Raw genomic sequence first — 6,151 nt, 5'->3', positions numbered from 1 at the left:
ATATTTTTCTTAATTGTTTGAAAGCGATATCTTTGCAACTACTCGTCAGATTTATACAAACTATTTTTGTGTATAATTAGCCACATTAATAAAGAAAGCTTTAAGCTTTGTAACATCACGCTATGACCTACAGGGGCTAAGTAAATACGACAAACGCAAGTTAATCTCTCTGGCACAGTTAGCAGACTTCGACACGTAGTCGAATTCTATAATAATTGTAAGAAAATATTGGTTATTTTTTTGAAAAAATGTACAAAAATAATCAAAAAGTTGGTTATAATTAAAATAAGTAAGTACCTGTGTTTCTTTCTAGAAGTGAATCAATGTAACTTACGTTTTAACTGATAAAATCTACCTACGAACGCTTCACTTATCAATGAATTGCAACAAATTAGTTTAATTGCATTACATTATTGCATAACAAAGTCTCATATGAACACCAAATCGAAATGTTCTTATAAGCGGCTCGTTGGTCTAGGGGTATGATTTTCGCTTAGGGTGCGAGAGGTCCCGGGTTCAAATCCCGGACGAGCCCAAACCTTTTTTAACCCCCTTTTTTTACATTTTGATACGCTTTTTTAGTTGTATTTTTTTCTAATAAGATTTTAAATTATCAAAAACTAATCTTTGTTATACAATTTGATTCATATTAATAAGGATTATATATTACAGATGCTTTTACCGTTATACATTTTTAACTAAGTGATTTATTTTTCTTAATGAAAGGTTTCTTCAAATTGTGTAGTCGGGGTCGGCAGAGTAGGCAGAAATGCAAACGTTACTGCATTAAATATCACATTTCGCTATTTTATAGGATAGGCGTACATTGCCATTAGCTAGAAAACGGTCAAGTAATGACCTACATGTAGCATTAGAGGACTAGATATATGATATTTTAATGGTACAAGTAAAACGGGGTTACTTTTTAATACTAGAGTTACTTTAAAATGGAAAGAAATGGACATGTAGAATAGCGCATAGCAATATTTGGTGCCAAAAAGCGAAAAACTGGACTAGTTGCCAGCTTTTAATGCGTGTTATTGACTTATTTATGTGGTCAAATTCACCCCAAATTTTCCCGAAGTACGCAACCCCATTTTACGGCACCTTATTTTAGTAAATTGTTAAGTAAGTCAGTAAGGATAACGCATTATATTTTGCTTTTCTAAGTTAGGCTGCTAAAATTGTTGTCATGTTTTAGTCTTAATCGCTCGGACATAGGATTTTCGGCTTTTCCTAACATTTTAAAATCAGTTTCATTAGCCCCCGGTATGAGTACATTTAGCGGCAGTTTATCTATTCAATAGCGTTAAAACTCATACAAAATAAAACGCTATTGAATAGATAAACTACCGCTAAATGTACTCAGAAACCGGGGGTAGGTAATAGTAGCAGGGTTTTGCCTTTTTCACTCACGTACAATTATTGTAGAATCGAATAAAAGTGACAAAACATTGCATAGGTACTAAACCTGAGCTTGTTTATTAGTTGGTAAGTCAGTACGTGTCTAAGTCCTCCTCATATCCTACAAACCTTTGAAATTGAGACAATATGAGACAAACGTATCTATACAATTAATTCGTAGTTAGGATATTCATTGTGACAGTGTGATTTAAATGAAGAAACTTCGTATCGTAGAAAGCAAGTCTAGACTAGGAAGTATATCTATCGATAAAGCCAGCGGAAATGCATTTTTTTATGCACAGTGAGTGTCACTTCAAGTGCATGTGGTAACTTGAAAATATTATTTTCGTCTAGATTTTGAATTACCTGATTTTCTTTAAAAAGATGAAGCGGGACCGTTAAGTCTGTTTAACTCCTTCTAAATTGTATATCAGATGGAATTTTGATACTTGTTTCTATACATTTGCTGGTACTGTATTTAGCAGATGGGTAATCTAACACACACTTATAAACTGTGAATCTGACTCCAGGATAACAAAATTTTAACATACCACCAAAATCTAAACGTCCTGTAAACCCAAAAGACCTTTACACATATAAATAAATATGTTATTCTTACCGCGGTTTCCTTCAAACACAACTCCATAGAAATATTGTTAAGTAATGAACCGTGTACATACAAAACTATTTGCAGTCAAACAGCCGTGTCATTGCTCTCAGACGGTCGTTATTTTGATAAAAACCTTCAAGGACGTCCGCCTGGTAGTAAGCAGAACTGGCAGTAACCGTTGCTAAACCGGCTCTGTGCTATGCGGAAGATTGACTGATGATTCAACGCATCTGCTTTCTTACTGTATGGTATTGGCGAAGATATTTATGGGATTAGAGCGGATTTTGTTTGACAAAAGTTGTTAAACGTTTTTAAATTATAGGTCCAGCATTAGCGTTTGTTAAGCGTCTAAAATCTGGACAAATTATGTCTTTCTAGTTCGGTAGATATGTATGTCAGTAACAATGATCAGTTGATTTAAAGATAAAGGGTTTCATCGTAAAGAAACACACTACGTGCCTGAGACAATTTTTTTAAGTTTTATAATTGTAAAATTAGCAGCTATTAATAGCTGCTAGTAAAAGATTTTTATGGCAAGTTGGTTAAGGATCTTGTTATTTTTACAAGACCCCTTCCTGTCACCAAAATCACACCAAAATGTTTGAATCAATCGTGTTGTTGGGTTTTCAAACATCATAATTTGATCTGAATCAATCTTGTTGCTAGGACTTCAAACATCGGACAGAAAGTCAAACTAACAAACCCGAAACAACAATTTCATAGATCACACAAAGATATGTTCTAGATCAGTACCTATAATTGAACTCTCAGTCATAAGTTTCGTCTGCCATAAGCACTTTTAAACTTAAACAGTAAGCAACAAAGTAAAGCCATATTCATTGTAGTTTTTTGGCGGTGTAGTAGGAAGCCGTAGTAAATCGGTTATTTGAACCCAAAGTTCGTTAATTTGACAAAAACTACAAGGTCAGTAGCGGTAAGGCATAATTTTTTATAACAGACTGTTTAATGAAAGATCCTGCGAATAATTTTGATTATTTTGAAGGTACTATGGGTTAGTGCTACCTGTAGGAAGTTGATTGCTTATGGTTAAGTATTGGTTAGCCAATCAAGTGGAATTGTTATAGTGGTATCTGTCAGGTACTTTATCTATCGGATAGGTTTCGACACTTATCTAGAAGTCGTGAACTGTTTGATGTTCACATGTTTGTATTAACTTTAAAAAGGCAAGGTTTCGTGCCACTTGAGGTTTTTACGGATAGGCAAATATTTTCCTAAATTATCTTTTCCCATGTAAGGCAGAGACAAGAAAAATTCTTAAACAAAAAAGGAACGACCGTAGGTACCTATCCGACGGATATATACGAAAAACGGTTATCAGTCAAAATAGTATCTATTATTTAAATTCGCCGTTAAACTGTGCTAACAAATTCTTAAGAAAATTCACAAAAACTAATCATTAATTACAAATGCGGAAGTATGAATATCTAGACGTCTAAACCGCTGAATCGATTTACACAAAAGTTTAAAACTAAATCATCAATGACCGAAAACCAGTATTTATTCTTCCCAAATTATTCACGATTCGCGTGGGTCAGGTGTAGAAAATGTATACACCAAGAATGGTTTTAAGAATACTACTAGCTACATCTATCAAATGCTTTCAGAACTAAAATTTTCTTACAAACTATTTTCTCGATTATCTTCTCTTCTTCACTTTTAATAGGCTTTTTGCTATGCTAGGAATATTTTCTACGTTAATAAACCCTAACGAAAAGACTACTATTTGCCTCGTAAATCGGTTCAATTTTCCACATCTCTTTTATAAAGAAGGTATGAAACCTTTCGTCTCCTGCCCTAAGAAACATTAAAAAAATACGCATTCTTTTTGCAGTACCTAAATGTGAATTTTTTTCGATAAAATAATCAGGGAATAACGGGAGAAATTATATTTTACAACCCCTAAAAGAGTTGAGATTTCCACTCAAAAGATGGCGCTTATTAAAATTCAACCCGCCATTTTGCTTTCATCCTTATCAGTAAATGAAAACCAAATACATGCAAAAAATGATGACTTTATTATATTTTAACAATATTGTTCTTTCTATCCATATATTGTGATTCTAACTCATCAACGTACTAAAATAAATCCTGACTGGATTAAAGTGATTAGATTGTCTCGTATTAACGGATTTCGTAAAAGAATTAATAAAATCCGATTTCAATGTTATCTCCTAGATTACATGACATTCCTTGTCTGTTGAATAGTGGAAATACCTATTTATAATGAACAATAACTAGACAGATCATAGTTAGTCCTTACTCAATGATATTTACTTCTAAGTAGGTATACTCTCTCCGTACCTAGCCAATTTCACAGACTGGAGTTAAATGTTCAAAATGTATGCCTTATTTAGCTTCAAAATAATACCTATTTATAATGTACAATAGCTACACAGATTATAGTTAGTCCCTACTCAATGATACTTACTTCTAAGTATACTCTCTCCGTTCCTTGCTAATTTTACAGACCGGTGTAAAATGTTCAAGATCTATGTCTTATTCAGCATCAATCTTCTATCTATCAGTGATACAATATAACACACCACTGGATAAAACAGAAAAACACATACATACTATCAAATCCATTCCATTTAGACACCCAAGAATGACTGCAGAGGCATTTAATGTTCATCTCACACAGACCTTTGTCTACACTGACCACACAATTGGCATATAAGGAGGTCTCCTCCATACCAATCTCGTATGGAGGAGACCTTCTTTGTGATTAAAATAGTTTGGTTATAGTGCATTGATTGTGTGTTGTACAGTGTATTGTATGTTAGTCCTGGTGATGAAGGTACATTGTATGTGACATAATATACTTGTACTGTCATACTGATTCATCTCAACCAACCAAATTGTTAGGGAATAGTGTAAAAGAGTAAAAGGAATAAATGCATGATATGAACGTGGAAAATAGTTAAGCGTTCAAAAATAGGACAACGAACAACTAAAATGGAACCTGGCATGCCACATCCATCAGTATGAATGATGTGCAGACAATATCTGCTCATACTTACATCAATCAATTCAGTATCAAGCATCATCCATACTCACCTTACACTGTTTGACAGAGACTGTAACGCTTCAGATAAACTATTCATATTTCAAGAAAGGCTCCTTTCCCTTGATAAAGAACCTATCCTGAATAACGTGGCTAGATTCAAAACAAATCCCAAGAGTAGTCTCTAAAATATTTTAACTATTGCTTTTTATAACAAAATGCCATTTGACGTTTCCTCAGTCTAAAATACAAACTGTTCATCATGGTCAATGTACTGAGCCTAAACTAAGGGGTCAGTTAAATGGATTAGTTGTTCGTCTGAGTGTATCAAACATTGTGTAATATTTCTTACAAATGTTGTACTATGTTGTATAAAGAATTCCTCTCCTTTGGTCTAAGACCCATATGCACCAGACCGAACAAAACTTCAAGCTTGTTAATGCTCACACATCACAGGTGAGAAAGATGTGCTATTGTGACAGTAAGGACATACAATAACCAATATACCACAGCCATCCTATATTTGTTCGGTCAAAGGTTAGAACAGCCTCACTGCTTGGCTTGTGTAAAAAACATCTTGAAATATTCACCCACATAAAGCTTTCCGGCAAGAATAGGCACAATATGAATAACCGCTGCAATCTTCATTCCTTGATCCCTCTTTTCTAAGTTAGCTATTCTATACTATATGTATCCAGAAGATTTTACTTTTATATGGCCAGTGTAGTTAACTCAAAGGTTTATTCTAAGAGGAGATACTCACCCAGTAGTGTGACAGTGCATAAAATTGATACCTTTACCTCTAGATTTGCACATACAGGAATAAGTAATCATAAAATTGCTTTAGCAAGTGTTTTCAGGCAGACCCTTCTAGGAAGAGAGATTACAATAATGCTCAATTACTATAAAGCCTAATGGTTTCAAATTGTTGCTGTAAATTTTCTAGTAACTTACTCTTCTTGTGATCAACCTCCTAATGAGTGGTATTGGAATGCTAGACACCCTATCACTTAACCGATTCGTTGCGGATGGCACGACAGGTGTGCCATTCAATTCTTTTATATATGGCGTATGACACGAGAGGCGTGTCTTTTTTAAATATCATATAACTC

General features: G+C 34.0%; 1 non-coding gene across 1 annotated transcript; it reads left to right on the top strand.

Moving 5' to 3' along the window:
- Window positions 1–463: 463 nt before the first annotated feature.
- On the top strand, window positions 464–535 carry TRNAP-AGG (transfer RNA proline (anticodon AGG)). The gene has a single exon. It is a non-coding gene; the product is annotated as a tRNA-Pro (tRNA).
- The last annotated feature ends 5,616 nt before the right edge of the window (window positions 536–6,151 follow it).

Source organism: Anticarsia gemmatalis, chromosome Z (genome assembly GCF_050436995.1).
Source record: "Anticarsia gemmatalis isolate Benzon Research Colony breed Stoneville strain chromosome Z, ilAntGemm2 primary, whole genome shotgun sequence".
NCBI classification, from domain to species: domain Eukaryota; kingdom Metazoa; phylum Arthropoda; class Insecta; order Lepidoptera; family Erebidae; genus Anticarsia; species Anticarsia gemmatalis.
The sequence above is the reverse complement of the archived record's forward strand: the minus strand, read 5'-3'. Positions and strand labels throughout refer to the sequence as shown.